The sequence below is a fragment of the Macaca nemestrina genome, unplaced genomic scaffold (genome assembly GCF_043159975.1).
Source record: "Macaca nemestrina isolate mMacNem1 unplaced genomic scaffold, mMacNem.hap1 Scaffold_44, whole genome shotgun sequence".
NCBI classification, from domain to species: Eukaryota; Metazoa; Chordata; class Mammalia; order Primates; family Cercopithecidae; genus Macaca; species Macaca nemestrina.
Window position 1 is genome coordinate 867,841 of NW_027257673.1, and position 17,350 is coordinate 885,190.

General features: G+C 48.5%; 1 protein-coding gene and 1 pseudogene across 3 annotated transcripts in view; one reads left to right on the forward strand and one right to left on the reverse strand.

Annotated features, from left to right (window-relative positions):
- LOC139361337 (zinc finger protein 93-like) overlaps positions 1-14,984 on the reverse strand; it is a 32,964-nt gene extending 17,980 nt beyond the window's left edge. Inside the window, exons 1-2 of one of the 3 annotated variants that reach the window (XM_071089968.1) lie at positions 14,669-14,984; positions 12,359-13,196 (exon numbers count right to left, since the gene is read on the reverse strand). The gene's annotated coding sequence lies outside the window, so the exon portion shown is untranslated. Of the gene's footprint in view, positions 1-12,358; positions 13,209-14,668 lie in introns of those variants that run through there. The other 2 variants (XM_071089969.1, XM_071089967.1) reach the window with 2 other exon arrangements.
- On the forward strand, positions 2,916-6,754 carry LOC139361357 (BCL2/adenovirus E1B 19 kDa protein-interacting protein 3-like; annotated as a pseudogene).
- Positions 14,985-17,350: the final 2,366 nt, after the last annotated feature.

Here is a 17,350-nt window from a genome sequence, read left to right on the forward strand (position 1 = left end):
CTCCTTCTTCACTAATATACAAGGACTCCAGCACTTCCCCAATAGGAATCTTGATTATCCACACCTTCTCATGTTCAACAGCCATAAAGGGAACATTTTAAATATTACAGGTCATAAATTCATGGTGAGAATTCTGCATGGCTTGTAAGAAGGCGAGATAAAGAGAATGTGGAGAAGGCTCTGGTATATAGCAAAGAAACTTTCCAGAAGCCCCTGACTATTAGAAGAAAAGAGAAAAAAAATAGATGAAACAAATTCATTAAGGAGGAACAGCACAAATAGAGGAGTAAAGGTTTGCTAGTTCTAAACACATGGAATTCCAGGAAGCAGAGTGGACGCAGCTCAATCTAAGACACATTCACCAGAGAACAAGCCATTTCTTCTTCTTCTTCTTCCTCTGGGATTCTCTCACAGGTTTCTTCGGAAAACTCACACCTGAATCTTGAGACTATGACTTTAAAAGCATCAGCACAATCCACTCACCTGCTGTCACCACAACAGGCAGAAGGACCTAGATGTTCAGAAAAAGCCCACCCCTTCTGTCTTTTATAACACATGAGATTTGAGAACAACGAGGTCCTCCTCAAATATCAAAATGTCAGTTTCTCTTTTCTTGCCCTCAGGTGTCTTCACCTAGCACAGATGCCAGAAATTTCTGCTGCAGCAATGGGAATATGTGCTGCACTGACTTGACCCTACCAAACCCAAGGAGAGCAGGCCCTGTGACCTCTTTCTGGAGCAAAACTTGAAATCAACTCTCATGATGTATCTTGAAACCCTTGTGCTTGACCCTGGCCTCACCTCACAATTACATGAGGCATTTAATTAAAACAACATGGATGCTTCCACCCAGACCAAAAGACAGCCTCTGAGGGAGGGCACAAGGCAAGAGGTTTCTTCAAACTGGCCGTGTGATCCTAATTAGAAGCTTGGGCTGAGAACCACTTTGCCAAGCCTTGTCTTTCCAGCTTCACTGTGCATATAAATCATTTGGTAATCTTAGCCCCACCATACGTGATGTGATTCTGCAGGTTTTGAAAGGGTCTATGAACGGTCCCCTGTCAATGCTGATGTTGTTCCCCCTGGACCTATTAGCAACACTCAGCTGAAGAAAGAGTAGGCACAGCACAGAGACCTTTATACCCAGCACTGTTGTCACAAGTACATATGATCCAAATGAAGACAACAAATCTCCATCGTGAAAGATCACATTCTTTGATGGCATTTTAAGGTTCACAGATGGAGGCAAAAACAGCAATGTCTGAGCCAGTCTGCATTTGGAAAATAACACGTACAGATTCACTAATGCAATGTTTATTAAGCAGATGATATGTGCTCAGAAGTATGTTAAGGAGCACTGTTCTGGGAATCTCACATTATGTGACTTAATCCTCATAATAGCCTGGGAGTTAGGTACTAAGTGTTCAATAATTCCCAGGATTTAGATGAAGGAACCAGCATTTTAATTTCTTCTTCTGTTTCTTCATCATTGATTTTGAAAGAAAATATATAGAATGAAAGATAAATATAGACCATAGGAATATAGAAAGGAAGGGTAAAGTGTAGTTCAGAGAGATTTCTCATTGTTATGTTTGTGTTTACTTTCTTGTGACTTGTGGAGCAATTACTGGATCTGCAGAAATAGAACATAGGTTGCTGGGTAGGATGTCTCTACAAGCCCTGGCTTCAATGAAAAAGAAAGAAATTAAGGCTCCAAAATATACAGTAAATTGATTCCATTTATCTACTTTTGAGTTTCAGGAAACTTTGAGCACAAGTTCTGGAGAGGCAGCAGGAGCCACCACCCAAAAGGAGAGATTCCAGAACAAGATGAGGCCCAGAAGAGGGTGAATCTGGACAGGGCTGGGGCAAGGAGAGGGTCCTATGTAGAATTATGTTCTCAAAGCTCCTGGGGTATTTCCAGTTCTCTTTCCTAAGCCTAAGAGTTTGTGTAATTTTAATCTATTTTAGCTACCTCTTTGTCTATTTTATAACATATAATACCAAGAAATTTAACCAAAGCCCTTAGGGTTCTCTAGGACAATTTTATTAAAAGCTAAATATGTGTTCTTAGCAAGGTAAAAACACTAGAAATAGCAACAACAACCATCACAACTCTTCTGTGTATGAATAGCCCTTCAGGTGGTGACATCAGAAGTCACAACAGCATAAGGGATGTGGTGCCAATGAAGCCCAAGTCCCCTGCACACCTCCCTTCATTGTACTGACCACATGGTGCTGAATTCTACCATTTATCTGGTTGCTCCAGACTGAAAGTTCCTAGATGGTAGGGACCATAACTGCTTCACCTATTTTTCTCATGGCATATGAGGTGGAGGCAATTGGTTTATCAGTTTGAGTCTCCAGACCTCCTCCTTGTTTTTCACCCAAATACCAAGAAACTGGAGAAACTCTCCTCCGGATACCAACCAAGGAGCTTCCTTCCATGAGGAGAGAAACAAACACTGGGTGCCTCATTTATCTTACTCTGGGATGGAACCAGAATTAGACACTCTTGTCAGCCTGGTCCGAGTCTGCACAGAACATCCTCAAATGTCTCACAGACACACAGGTCATTGTGAGACGGTTCCTAGTGACCCTGGGATTACGGCCACATGGTGATTCAGACAAGAGAGACTTAACCTGACTCTAAATAGAAAATCGAATTGTCCTGGTGGAGCTCCAGAACTTGGATCCAGATGTGGTATCACCCATCCTAATTGGCTAGTTCTTAGGAAAGAGGAAGGACAAGAATACTGTACTCTAGTATCACATTTTACAGGTAGATGTAGTTGTGGTCATAGCTCTAATTATTATATGGCATTGACCTCTTACTGCTAAGATGTGATGGAAAAAAAGAGTCAAACTCTGGAAAACATTTGAATAGATTTACTCTGAGCAAAATTAGAGTGACCATGGCCCACGACACAGCCCTCAGGAGACCTGGAGAACATGTGCCCAAGGTTGTCTTGGTGAAGCTTGGTTTTGCATATTTTGGAGAGACATGAGACATTAATCAAATACATATAAGCTATACATTGGGCCAGCCCATAAGCACAGGAGAACTCAAAACTGGAGCTTTCATGTTACAGGTAGATTTAACAGTTTTCTGATTGGCAATTGGTTGAAAGAGTTATTATCAATATAAAGGAATGTCTGGGTTGTGATAAGGGGTTGTGCAGACCACAGATTTATAATGCAGATGAAGCCTCCAGGTCACAGGCTTCAAAACTAATAGAGTATAAATGTTTCTTATCAGACTAAAGGTCTGTGTTGATGTTAACTTTGGTTGGCTTTTCCCAAATTCCAAAGGGAAGGGGTCATAACGAAGCATGTCTAACCCCCAATTCCTGTCATAGCCTGAGCTAATCTTTCACGTTCACTTTGGAATGCCCTGGCCAAGAGGAAGGGTCCATTCAGATGGTTGGGAAGGCCTCAGAATTTTAATTTTGGTTTAACGATGCTTGTTTATACTGACAGATTCTGCCATCAGATTCTATATACATGAGAAGCCCCTCGCTTATCTGCAGCAAGTCACTGGACAAGATCTGGAAAGCTCAAAGGGACACATTCTGAAAGGGGGACTTTAAGATGTCAATGTTGACCTCACTATGAAGAAAATGTCTCCTGTGGGTTTTCTGTACATTCTCAATCTTTAGTCTAGCCCTGTTTTGTAAATCCCAGATGGTGGCCAGTTCTTACGTGCAGGTTCTAGGTGGGATCCACCTGTCTCTGCATTCTTGGGTGTTACAGCAAGCAGAGTAAAACCAAAGGAGAGATCCACTCAAAGAGACTGCACCCTCTAAATAGTATGTTGACTGAAAAGGAAAAAAGCAGCCAGGCGTGGTGGCTCACACCTATAATCCTAGCACTTTGGGAGGCAGAGGCAGGCAGATCATGAGGTCAGGAGATCGAGACCATCCTGACTAACACGGTGAAACCCCATCTCTACTAAAAATACAAAAAATTAACCAGGCATGGTGGCACACGCCTGTAGTCCCAGCTACTCAGGAGGCTGAGGCAAGAGAATCACTTGAACCTGGGAGGCAGAGGTTGCAGTGAGCCAAGATGGTGCCACTGCACTCCAGCCTGGGCATCAGAGCAAAACTCCACCTCAAAAAGAAAAAAAAAGGAGAGAGAGAGAGAGAGAGAGAGAGAGAGAGAGAGAGAGAGAGAGAGAGAGAAAGGAAGGAAGGAAGGAAGAAAGGAGGAAAGGAAAAAAGGAGGAAAGAAGAAAAGGAGGAAAGGAGGAAAGGAAGAAAGGAAGAAAGAAAAGAAGAAAAAACTGAGGCAACATTCATAGAAGTAGAGTTTTGGGTCAAGCTTGAGGATTGCAACCTGGGAGCATAGATTCAAGCTGCCCTCAATACACACTTCAATTAGCAGCAGTTACAAGTGGATTTGTAAAGGCAAAACTAAAGGACAAGTAGTGGGCTGATACAGAGTTGTTTGTGAGGAATTCTTACTGATTTACAGAAATAACATTACTGATTGGCTATATATTGTTAAGCTATCGGGTGTGGGGTGTAGTGTCCAGTGTGGGATTATTAGGTTAATGTACAGCTAGGTGTGGCAATAGCAACCAGTTTCAAGAGATGAATGCATAGCTCAAGGCTGTACGACATGATTGTGGCCTCATCTTAGCATCTCTCTGGGCCTAAAATTTGAATTCCTCAAATAAAAGTTTTTCTCTTTTCTCAAATCTCAAGGTCTGGAATCAGAATTCAGAGCATAGTTTTAGGTCTTGGGTAGAAAAGCAGCAGGTGTTACTTGCACATGTGTGGACATTTGGACAAGAAGAGGAAGGAGAAAGTTGAGATTTTTCTCATATCTACTCAATGCACATGGGTTATCCTGACTGTTTCTGGGCCCTGTGGTCTCTGGATCAGTTTCAGGTCTGATGATACTGGGGTCACTGAAAGAGGTGGAATGGTTGATCACTGCCCTGTGGAGTTTGTAGAAATATGGTCTAAAAACTCTCTAGAAGTGACTTTAGAGGACTATAGATCCCAAATAGGCAGAGACACCATTCTGCCTGCGTACTGTGGGGGCAGCATGCACTTTGTAGCACAGTTGTGGATTGGCTGGAAGCCTGACAGGGAAAGGCCCCTCCAGGGAGAAGTATGGTGGGAACTTTATATGTTTATATCATGTCTGGCTATTCTGGACAGTGTTTGGAGAATATAATTAAAAGCAAAATTGGGGAAACCCCAGAAAATCTCCACAATAATAGAACAGAAAAAAAGCTATTGTATCACACAGTTAAACTGGAATGTGACCGGCTCATTGCCAGGCAATCTGCTTAGGAGAGTGCAAAAATAGAAACAAGGTCACCATCATTAGTCCACAAGTGGAGGACCTGACAGCACCATTTGTCATACATAGTTCACCCTAAATTTACCTGGTAATGGGGGGTGGGTATCTGTGTATGCTAGTTGGCCATATTCAAAAAATAATAAACTTCATCATTATGACAGGAAGTAGTTTTGCAACTTGTAGCCTGATGCCTGCAGAAGGTAGCCTCCCACTCTGCTACAGGTGCTATTGAACAGTTTGCTATCTTCTTGGCTATTTACACATCAAAGCAATGGGTCCCTACTCTGTGAGCGCTGGCCTGCAGTACTCCTGCTTGCCCGCTCCTGGCAGCCTGTGTCCTCTCTTGACCTCTATTATCTGCCACTGAGGCACAGCCCACAGCCCACAGCAGGCAGCCCATATCCCATGTGAACCCCATCTGTCACAGCTGCACCCCAGTGCTACATCATATAGTGGGGTCCCTGAGCTGCAGGAGAAGAGGCTGAAGGGCTGCTGGGCAGAATTATATTTTCTCAATAATGGAAACAGAAGAGTTTCAGCCTCGGTTTCTGTTTATACGGCTGACAAAGGAAAAAACTGCTGGATTCCCAGCATGAGTCTGGATAGAGCAGCTCCAAGGGTTGTCACTGTGACAGTCCACCTCTTAAAGGCACCAAGAGACACTAAGAGGTCTTCTGAAAAAGATACCCAAAGGATTGGAGAGAAAAACAGCTCTCAGTCTGAGGAAGATTGTATTGAGAAAAGAAAGAAGTTGAAAGCATCTTAAAAAAAAACTTAGGTTAGATATGAGATTAGTCACGTTGGCCAGAAAATATTCCCTGAAGCAGTTCCCCTTTAAACACCCCAAGTGCACAGCTGCTCTCAGCATGAGAAACTAGTGTTATGAACAAAGGGAAATTATTCTCAGCAGAATGTCTTAAAGTTTTTCTTCCATCTATGCTGATCTCTCATCTGCTGGCCATTGGATTGGGCATCTACATTGAAACACATCTGACAACCCCCACCAGCACTTTCTGATGAAGAACTGGAAGCCGACTTTGTTCATCTAGATGAGTAGATCTGAGCTTGCAACAATGCCAGCTGACGAGCTGTTATGATCCGTGGGTGGCTGCATCACCTGTGTCTATTTGTTCTGTAATAGCTGCATTCCTACTTTAGTAAAATAGAAGAATAGACTCCAAAATCTTGCTGACATATAATTATACCTATGGGATCAATTAAGCAGTATGTCAGACTAATATCTACTGTAACAATGAGGTAGTGAATTTTCTTTAGACAATAGATATAAATAACTATAAATATTTAACAGACTAGTCTTAATCTATGCTGTATTTTCTAAAATTATCTGTAACCTTAAGTTAAAATGCTTTATATTTCAAAACAATAAGCAATAATGATATTAAAATTACTATAATTTTAATATCAGGGGTTTGTCCAAAATAAATATTGTGACCTTATATTCACACTATTGTATGAAATACTATTTAATTTACATGGGTGCAGTTGTCTACTAAAGACTACACAAAACTGTGCAAACTGATCTTCTGTAATAAACAGAAACAAAGGTACAGCTATGCATTCCACTGTTCGATTCATACACTAAACTCTTCTTGCTTTTGCAATGTAAGTACTACAGTCTCCAAATACTAAGTCATCACCTTAGATGATCAGTTTTCTGTCAAAGGAAAGATACTCAGTGGCTTTTACTCTTCATCACTCTGTATTGCTGAATTTAATCCTATTCTTTGTGCTCAAGTTTTGTGTGCTTTTAAAATGAGTTTATCCTAAACAAATCCATGTCTACTTTAAAAGATAGAAAATAGAAAAATAAAAATAAAATGAGCTTTGCCAAATCAGAAATAGAACAAAGCCATGGTTCTCAGGTCCTAAAGAAAATCCTGAGTCAAAAAAGAATGACAAAAGGTTGATTTAGCTGTTAAAATAATTTTCATATATTTAAAAAAGCAGAAAAAATACATATAAATGCTCTAAGAAAAGGAAAAAGAACAAAATCTCTTCCCTTACTTTCAAAGATTAATCCTCTTATTTCTGACTCGCATTTTCACCTTCAGTGGCCAGGTCTAGGGACATGGCTCCTGGATATCTGAAATTTGGTAGGCACTGGATTCAGGTATATAAGGGGTGGTCCTGGGTACACAGTATACGCATGAAAGATGGTTTGTGAGAGGGGAAGCAGAAGAGAGAAAGATGCTATCAGAAATCCACAGGTTGCGGAGAGTGCAAGGAAGGTGGAAAGACTGGTTTGTGCTATACACAGTGGCCCACGTGGGACTATATTCTGATTTACTCCTGTGTCCATGTGGTGGATGACATTATAATTGGGTTGTCCAGAACTCCAGTTTGGCAGAGCTAATCAGTTGCTGCTACAAATTTGGTGTCAGGGTGGAGATGTACCGGGAGTCCTCTAAGTACTTTTGTGGGTTTCTGGCAAGAAACTTAAGGAGCAAAAGTGCCATAGTACAATTCCTGAGGATGGGGCCTAGGCCTGGGAGAAGTGTGGCCACAGGAATGCGTAGTGGGTATGTTCCCTAGTGGGTGGGAATCATGCGACTGCAGCTGTGAGAGGAGAGGGCTTGTTATCAGCACTCCTTTCCTCTAAGTTCTCAGTCCCCTCTCTCCCTGGTAAGAGACCCACAAACACAGGGTAATGTGCAGTGTGAAAGGCTGTGTGCAGGAGAGCAGAGCTGACCTTCCCTGGACACCTGGAGTCTCAAACCCAGGCCCCTGTGATGCTCCTCTAACACCAAATCTATGGAGTTTGCTGAACACTAAGCAATTCCCCAACACCAGCTGGGTGCCAAAATTTCAATTCTGACAATATCTAGAGTCAGCACAGGCCCCACAAGTTCAGGGCTCAGTTCCACACCATCGCCCTTACTGTAGATGCCAGTCACAAGCCCCGGGGCCCTGTCTATACATCTGAGCTACTGCCTCTAAACTGACAACTCCCATAATCCCCTTTCAAGTTCAGTAATTTGACAGAACTTCTCACAGAACTCAGAAAAACACTGCCCTTAATATTTACCAGTTTATGTTAACAGATTCGACTCGGGAAGAGATAAATGGAAGAGATGTATAGGACAAAGAAAAGTGGTGGGGAAAGACTCGACTCCTAGGTAATCCTGGTTAATAACTATGATTAATGACATTCCCATCCTTTGTGTCCTCCAGGAACAGCTTAATAAAAAGAAACACAACACTCTTCCAGTTATGACTTAGATGATGCTCCCTTTTTGCCTATCATATAGCCACACACACGCACTCTGAAAATTTCCATCTTTCTCTCATGAAGAATAGGCTGAACAATTTTGTCTTCAGTGGTCAAAACAAAATACTTCTTCTTCTTCTTTTTTTTTTTTTTGAGATGGAGTCTCACTCTGTCATCCCGCCTGAGTACAGTGGAACAATGTCAGCTCACTGCAACCTCCATCTCCAGGTTTCAAGCAATTCTCCTGCCTCAGCCTCCTGAATAGCTGGGATTAGAGGCATGTGCCACTCCACCTGGCTAATTTTTGTACTTTTAGTAGAGACGGGGTTTCACCATGTTGGCCATGCTGGTCTCAAACTCCTGACCTCAGGTGATCCATCCCTCAGACTCCGAAAGTGTTGGGATTATAGGCGTAACCATTGCACCTGGCCCAAAACAAAATACTTCTTATATAAACATTGCTTAAGTTCCTCTCCCTCTCCCAGGTCCCTGAACTTTGTCCTGTCCTTAGTCTGAGTCAACATACAACCTCGGTGTATGTACCTCCAAAGAACACCCTGACTTTAGGGTGAAACATTCTCTGATCTGGAATCTGTTTTGTCATCCTCCGTTCTGACCTCCTCCAATCTTCATTCTAATCTTGTCTGTTCCTCCCTATGAAAGAAAGCCCTTGTCTGCCTAACTTTTGGGATCTGCAAAGATCTTATACTTGGCACTTCCCCCTGTTGCAATACTCCTTTGAAACTAACTTCTTCCCTAAATCCGACTTTGTTTTGTTTGGCAAACTCTAGAAACAGCCCTAGGAAAATAACAATTCCATCCTCAGAACGACCCTTTCAATCCCCTTCCACTCTAAACCCAACTGCATCTGCCTGTGGATACCTACTTTTCCAGAGCTCTGTAGCTTCTCTCAGTTTAAAACCTTCTTCCATGGTTGGAGTGACCAGACTGGGACACCTGCAGGGGCGACTCCCCAGGAGGAATTAACTGGGCCTCCAGTGAACTCCTTTTGCAGACTCAATATTGGCCTTAGCTTGGGATCACTGGGCTCAGGCTTCAACTTCCCAGTTAGGGTTACTCACTTAGTTTTAAATGAGAAAACACCAGTCTTTGAAAAATTCAGCAATATTTCTCAAACACAGTGTTTATATGTAAGGGAAGGACATTTTAATGTGCTTACATTTCATACCTCAACAAGAAAAGCAGAAGCACTTATCCCTTTCAGACAATAAACACACAATTTTTCCACAACAACTCATTTAGTAAACAATTTGTTACACAAGAACACTTTTAGGGGGTGTCAAGTCCATCTCATAAAATTCAGCATTAAACTCAGAAATCAAGATAACAGACATGGGACAGAGCTATCTACTGTCACAAATTCACCCTGCAAAAAGAGGAACTGATGTTTTCATGAATCTATGCAATTCACCAATTAACCTACCACATTTTCTTATGGAAAGGTATTCAAGTCATACAGTCTTAGTGGAAGACATTTTCACTATTCTTTTCCTTGATACCGTTCCCACAGCTAAGCCCTGGGATTCTATTTGAAATCACCGCCTAAACAAGAACAGACTGAGAAACTTCCTACACTCTCTCTGGAAAAGAAAAAAGGTAAATGCAATATTTTTAACAATTGGAATTCCTGACTAGATATCTAATTTTTTCTCAAATCCACCTCTTTCATGCCCTTTGTAAATGTTGTCTTATCTTTCTAGTTCTACCGATAAAACAAATTTACAGTTTAAAAACTGAAGTTTAAATAAGTGAGCAAATTCTTTCAAGGTGGCAACACCAGGTAGTGGCAGTGTTGAGTGCAACACAGACATGTGTGACTCATATGAGGTCAAGCCATCCAGTAACAGAGATCCTCCCATCCTGCTCACTAAAATGCTCAGTGACCACCCTCCCAGGGCACGCGGCACTGTGCACCAGTGGGTGAATGACTCAGGTGCATTTTACTTTGCAGGTTCTTGCACCATCTCTTTCGGATGGGTTTTCCTTGTCCTTTGAGATACTTTTTTTTTTTTCCTTTCAGAAATCTGAGAGAATCCAGAGGGCAGGAATCATTTTTCTCTTTTCTCCTCAAAATCAGCATCTGATTGGCTGACCAACAAAATATGTCTCAAGAAACGGAAGCTGGGTAAAGTGAAGACAAACTAAATGTCCCAAGGGGTTAGCTTTTTAGAGGCACCATATATATGCCAGGAGACTCCTCTCAGTTCCAGGGCCTCCACTTGCTCCCTGGAGAGACTGCACTCCATACCTCTCAGGTTGTTCTCTGTGAGGAAATAACCCCGGGGCTGATACGCATTACGCACTCCGGCAGACACAGCCATGATGAGTATCTTAGGCCATCTCCAGATAGTACTGAAGCCCAGAATCAGGAAAAGACAGGAGGTGGCTAAGGACACATCAACTTGTAAAGTTTCTAAAGAGAAACCTCAAGCCAAAGACATTCTGAGAAGAAGTCTGTGCTTATGGAAAATAAAAGGAAGAGAGGCACAGAGATTTTTTCAGAGCAGTATCAGGGAATTGTTCTCTGCTTTCCTATGAAAAGTTTACAGAGAACAAATATCTTATAAAGTGCCATCCAATGCTTTGTGAAAAAATAATTACAATATTGTGTCTGAGATGTACAATAAAGGACAAATAGTTGATAATCTTATGAATTATGGAGGGAAAATTAGCATTTGGGCATGTCAGAAGGAACTGGAAATTTAGGTGTTTTTGTTTTTTTTTCCTTTTTTTCCTTTTTCCTTTTTTTTCTTTTTTTGAGACACAGTTTCACACTGTCGCCCTGGCTGGGTGCAGTGGCGTGATCTCAGGTCACTGCAACCTCCGCCTTCCAGGTTCAAGCGATTTTCCTGCCTCAGCCTCCCGAGTAGCTGGGATTACATGTGCCCGCCACCACACCCGGCTATTTTTTTTTGTATTTGTAGTAGAGACGGGGGTTTCACTATGTTGGCCACGCTGGTATCCAATGCCTGACCTCGTGATCCACCCGCCTCAGCTTCCCAAAAGTGCTGGAATTACAGGTATGAGCCACTGCACCCGACCGGAAATTTAGTATTTTACTGCAATCCAGAGTTAGACTGGGGGAACAGGGGGTTGGACTTGATACCCTGCTTGAGACACAGCCTGTGTGGTGGTGTGGCTTCTTTTCTCACAGAGGAGCCCTGAAAAGATACAAGCCTCTTCTGTGATGGGGGCCTCCTGCTCTCCTGCAGGAGGATGAGCTCCCTGCGGCTTTTGTCCGCGGCTGCAGTGTGTTTGTCTTGATCAATGAAAAGAGGCCGCACCGGATAGGGATGAGATTTCAACTGCTCCGGGAGTCACGCATCTCCTCACGTGGTCCAGGCCTTCACAAACCCAAAGTGGAACCGCCGCGAAAACGCTTGACGAGCGGACACATGACCCAGGCACAGACGCGGAGGGAGGCTCACCAAAGACAGGCGACAGGCAAGAAATCGCTTTTGTGCGCACAGGGCACTTTCCTCCAAACACACAATCACACACACACACACACACACACACACACACACACACACACCAGCCGACAGAGAGAGGGCAAGGAACTCACAGAGCGTGAGAGACAGGCAGAGAAGCGAAAATGGGAGACACACAAACACATACACACACAGAGAGAGCCCTACAGCAGTGGCGCGGAAACAAACACCCCCAGGCAGCCGCTGACGGTAGGGGGTTCGGCTCTCGACCAGAACGACCTTCGGTTGAGAGAGCAGCCCACGGGCCTGCAGGCCGAGCCGTCCTCGAGATCACGGGGGCACGACTTCTGGGGAGACTCACCCGAACAGCGTCCGGGCGGGCCTGAGGCGGGGATGCGGCGCTGCTTCCCCCGGACCCCGCCTGTGCTTTCAACGTCCTGGTCAGCCCTTTGCCACGACTCCTGGCATCCGGAGAACGTCCTGTCCACCCCGTGGAGAGGTCAGGCTGGAGCCCCGGAGCCCCGCCAGCCAAGCACTGCCACGGAGGGCTCCTGTTTGCCAGGCCTCAGGGAGCGGTTTCTCTGACAACCGTGGGAACCACTGTGACGCGGGCACCCGCTCGCCACTCGCGCATGCGCATTGGCTGGGCCGCCCCGCGCTCCGCTGCCGGCAGTCAGGCTGCGTCCCCTTTAAAGGACGGTGACCGCTGGGCTCCAGGGGCTCTCCTGCTGCCGCCTTGCCAGCGGCTGCATCCGGGGTTCAGTAGGGGGCCGCGTGGGAGAGGCGGCCGCGGGCGGCCTCCCAGGATCAAACCCCCAGGGGTCCCGTCTTCAGGACCTCCTTGAGCCGATTTCCACCGGGGGAGCGGCAGCTTCAGGGCGCCTGCAGGGGTCATCTCTTGACCCCCCATCAGATCCCATTCTGGACCCCTCCGAGTGAGAATGGATGGGCTGAGCACATCGACTGAGGCAGGCAGGGCCTGGCTGCAGCCCACAATCATCCCATGGGCCTCAAGGCGTGGAGTCAGCTGCAAGTTCACTGACCCGTGAGCCCTCTGCCTCCCTCCTTTCAAAGAGCGGTGACCTGCCGTGATTCTCAAGGGCCTGGGGCTCCTTCAGGCTGATCCCGCTTCCCAGGACACGTGTCAACAGGTCCGGGGGCCAATCCGAGGTGGAGCCAACGCGTGGCACCGGCGTAGCCTAGAGCAGATGGTGTGTCACGGAGGGCCCACGGGGCGATGCCGAAGGAGACAATGGTGTCCAGGCGTTTGCCCGGTGGAAGGGGGGCACAGGTGACCTTTCCATGAATGCCAGGGAAAATCAAAGAACGCCTGGGATCTAGCAGCGGGCCAAAAGTTTCCGGGGGCCAGTCCACCCGGGAGCAGAGGGGAGTCTCCTTCTCAGGAATGAGACTGGGTGTGCAGAGGAAATGCGACAGCACCTGTCCCAGAAGACAAGGACCTGTCTTTCAAAGGAGGAGGGAGGCAGAGGGCTCAGATGCGGCCGTGAACTTTCAGTGGACAGCAGGCCTTCAGGCCTGTGGGATGATTGTGGGCTGCAGCGAGACCCTGCCTGCCTCAGGAGATGTGCTCAGCCCATGCTTTCTCACCCGGAGTGTCCATTATCGGATCCCAAGCGGAGTCCTGAGTCCCCAGCAGGGGCCCTGAAGCTCCCCCTCCCCCGCTGGAAATCGGGGCAAACCCAAGCAGGTTTGCAGAGAGAAACAATCATGACAGGGATCTCCAGGACGTGTCTCCCTGATTGACTGGGAAGTGATCCTTCTGGAAGACATCCAGCCAGACCAGGAAGCACGTAAGCCCCGGAGAAACAGGGGATACACAGCCAGAGGGAGGACGGAGCAGAGGCCAGAGCCCAGGCCGGGTACAGCACCGTGCCACTGCCACGGGCTGAAGGAGAGGGGTGCCAAACGGGTGGCTTGTCCAGTGAGGCCAGCGTTCCAGTGACTGGGATTGTGGCCATCTCCCATTCCTGGCTTCCTCTTTCAGCCTGTGTCGTGGTGGGGCTTCTTTTCTCACAGAGGAGCCCTGAAAAGATACAAGCCTCTTCTGTGATGGGGGCCTCCTGCTCTCCTGCAGGAGGATGAGCTCCCTGCGGCTTTTGTCCGCGGCTGCAGTGCGTTTGTCTTGATCAATGAAAAGAGGCCGCACCGGATGGGGATGAGATTTCAACTGCTCCGGGAGTCACGCATCTCCTCACGTGGTCCAGGCCTTCACAAACCCAAAGTGGAACCGCCGCGAAAACGCTTGACAAGCGGACACATGACCCAGGCACAGAAGCGGAGGGAGGCTCACCAAAGACAGGCGACAGGCAAGAAATCGCTTTTGTGCGCACAGGGCACTTTCCTCCAAACACACAATCTCACACACACACACACACACACACACACACACACCCCAGCGGACAGAGAGAGGGCAAGAAACTCACAGAGCGTGAGAGACAGGCAGAGAAGCGAAAATGGGAGACACACAAACACATACACACACAGAGAGAGCCCTACAGCAGTGGCGCGGAAACAAACACCCCCAGGCAGCCGCTGACGGTAGGGGGCTCGGCTCTCGACCAGAACGACCTTCGGTTGAGAGAGCAGCCCACGGGCCTGCAGGCCGAGCCGTCCTCGAGATCACGGGGGCACGACTTCTGGGGAGACTCACCCGAACAGCGTCCGGGCGGGCCTGAGGCTGGGATGGGGCGCTGCTTCCCCCGGACCCCGCCTGTGCTTTCAACGTCCTGGTCAGCCCTTTGCCACGACTCCTGGCATCCGGAGAACGTCCTGTCCACCCCGTGGAGAGGTCAGGCTGGAGCCCCGGAGCCCCGCCAGCCAAGCACTGCCACGGAGGGCTCCTGTTTGCCAGGCCTCAGGGAGCGGTTTCTCTGACAACCGTGGGAACCACTGTGACGCGGGCACCCGCTCGCCACTCGCGCATGCGCATTGGCTGGGCCGCCCCGCGCTCCGCTGCCGGCAGTCAGGCTGCGTCCCCTTTAAAGGACGGTGACCGCTGGGTTCCAGGGGCTCTCCTGCTGCCGCCTTGCCAGCGGCTGCATCCGGGGTTCAGTAGGGGGCCGCGTGGGAGAGGCGGCCGCGGGCGGCCTCCCAGGATCAAACCCCCAGGGATCCGGTCTTCAGACCCCCTTGAGCCGATTTCCACCGGGGGAGCGGCAGCTTCAGGGCGCCTGCAGGGGTCATCTCTTGACCCCCCATCAGATCCCATTCTGGACCCCTCCGAGTGAGAATGGATGGGCTGAGCACATCGACTGAGGCAGGCAGGGCCTGGCTGCAGCCCACAATCATCCCATGGGCCTCAAGGCGTGGAGTCAGCTGCAAGTTCACTGACCCGTGAGCCCTCTGCCTCCCTCCTTTCAAAGAGCGGTGACCTGCCGTGATTCTCATGGGCCTGGGGCTCCTTCAGGCTGATCCCGCTTCCCAGGACACGTGTCAACAGGTCCGGGGGCCAGTCCGAGGTGGAGCCAACGCGTGGCACCGGCGTAGCCTAGAGCAGATGGTGTGAACGTGTGTCACGGAGGGCCCACGGGGCGATGCCGAAGGAGACAATGGTGTCCAGGCGTTTGCCCGGTGGAAGGGGGGCACAGGTGACCTTTCCATGAATGCCAAGGAAAATCAAAGAACGCCTGGGATCTAGCAGCGGGCCAAAAGCTTCAGGGGGCCAGTCCACCCAGGAGCAGAGGGGAGTCTCCTTCTCAGGAATGAGACTGGGTGTGCAGAGGAAATGCGACAGCACCTGTCCCAGAAGACAAGGACCTGTCTTTCAAAGGAGGAGGGAGGCAGAGGGCTCAGATGCGGCCGTGAACTTTCAGTGGACAGCAGGCCTTGAGGCCTGTGGGATGATTGTGGGCTGCAGCGAGACCCTGCCTGCCTCAGGAGATGTGCTCAGCCCATGCTTTCTCACCCGGAGTGTCCATTATCGGATCCGAAGCGGAGTCCTGAGTCCCCAGCAGGGGCCCTGAAGCTCCCCCTCCCCCGCTGGAAATCGGGACAAACCCAAGCAGGTTTGCAGAGAGAAACAATCATGACAGGGATCATCTCCAGGACGTGTCTCCCTGATGGACTGGGAAGTGATCCTTCTGGAAGACATCCAGCCAGACCAGGAAGCACGTAAGCCCCGGAGAAACAGGGGATACACAGCCAGAGGGAGGACGGAGCAGAGGCCAGGGCTCAGGCCGGTTACAGCCCCGTGCCACTGCCACGGGCTGAAGGAGAGGGGTGCCAAACGGGTGGCTTGTCCAGTGAGGCCAGCGTTCCAGTGACTGGGATTGTGGCCATCTCCCATTCCTGGCTTCCTCTTTCAGCCTGTGTCGTGGTGGGGCTTCTTTTCTCACAGAGGAGCCCTGAAAAGATACAAGCCTCTTCTGTGATGGGGGCCTCCTGCTCTCCTGCAGGAGGATGAGCTCCCTGCGGCTTTTGTCCGCGGCTGCAGTGTGTTTGTCTTGATCAATGAAAAGAGGCCGCACCGGATGGGGATGAGATTTCAACTGCTCCGGGGGTCACACATCTCCTCACGTGGTCCAGGTCTTCAGAAACCCAAAGTGGATCCGCAGGGAAAACGCTTGACAAGCGGACACATGACCCAGGCATAGACGCGGAGGGAGGCTTACCAAAGACAGGCGACAGGCAAGAAATCGCTTTTGGGCGCACAGGGCACTTTCCTCCAAACACACAATCTCACACACACACACACACACACACACACACACACACACACACACACAAACACCAGCCGACAGAGAGAGGGCAAGAAACTCACAGAGTGAGAGACAGAGAGAGAAGCGAAACACACCCAAACACATACACACACAGAGAGAGTCATACAGCAGTGGCGCGGAAACAAACAGCCCCAGGCAGCCGCTGAAGCTACGGGGTTCGGCTCTGGAGCAGAACGACCTTCGGTTGAGAGAGCAGCCCACGGGCCTGCAGGCCGAGCCGTCCTCGAGATCACGGGGGCACGACTTCTGGGGAGACTCACCCGAACAGCGTCCGGGCGGGCCTGAGGCGGGGATGCCGCGCTGCTTCCCCCGGACCCCGCCTGTGCTTTCAACGTCCTGGTCAGCCCTTTGCCACGACTCCTGGCATCCGGAGAACGTCCTGTCCACCCCGTGGAGAGGTTAGGCTGGAGTCTCGGAGCCCCTCCACCCAAGCACTGCCACGGAGGGCTCCTGTTTGCCAGGCCTCCGGGAGCGGTTTCTCTGACAACCGTGGGAACCACTGTGAGGCGGGCACCTGTTCACCATTCGCGCATGCCCATTGGTTGCCCCCCCACCCCCCGCGCTCTGCTGCAGGCAGTCTGGCTGCCACTCGTGTAAACGACCTTGAGCCCTGG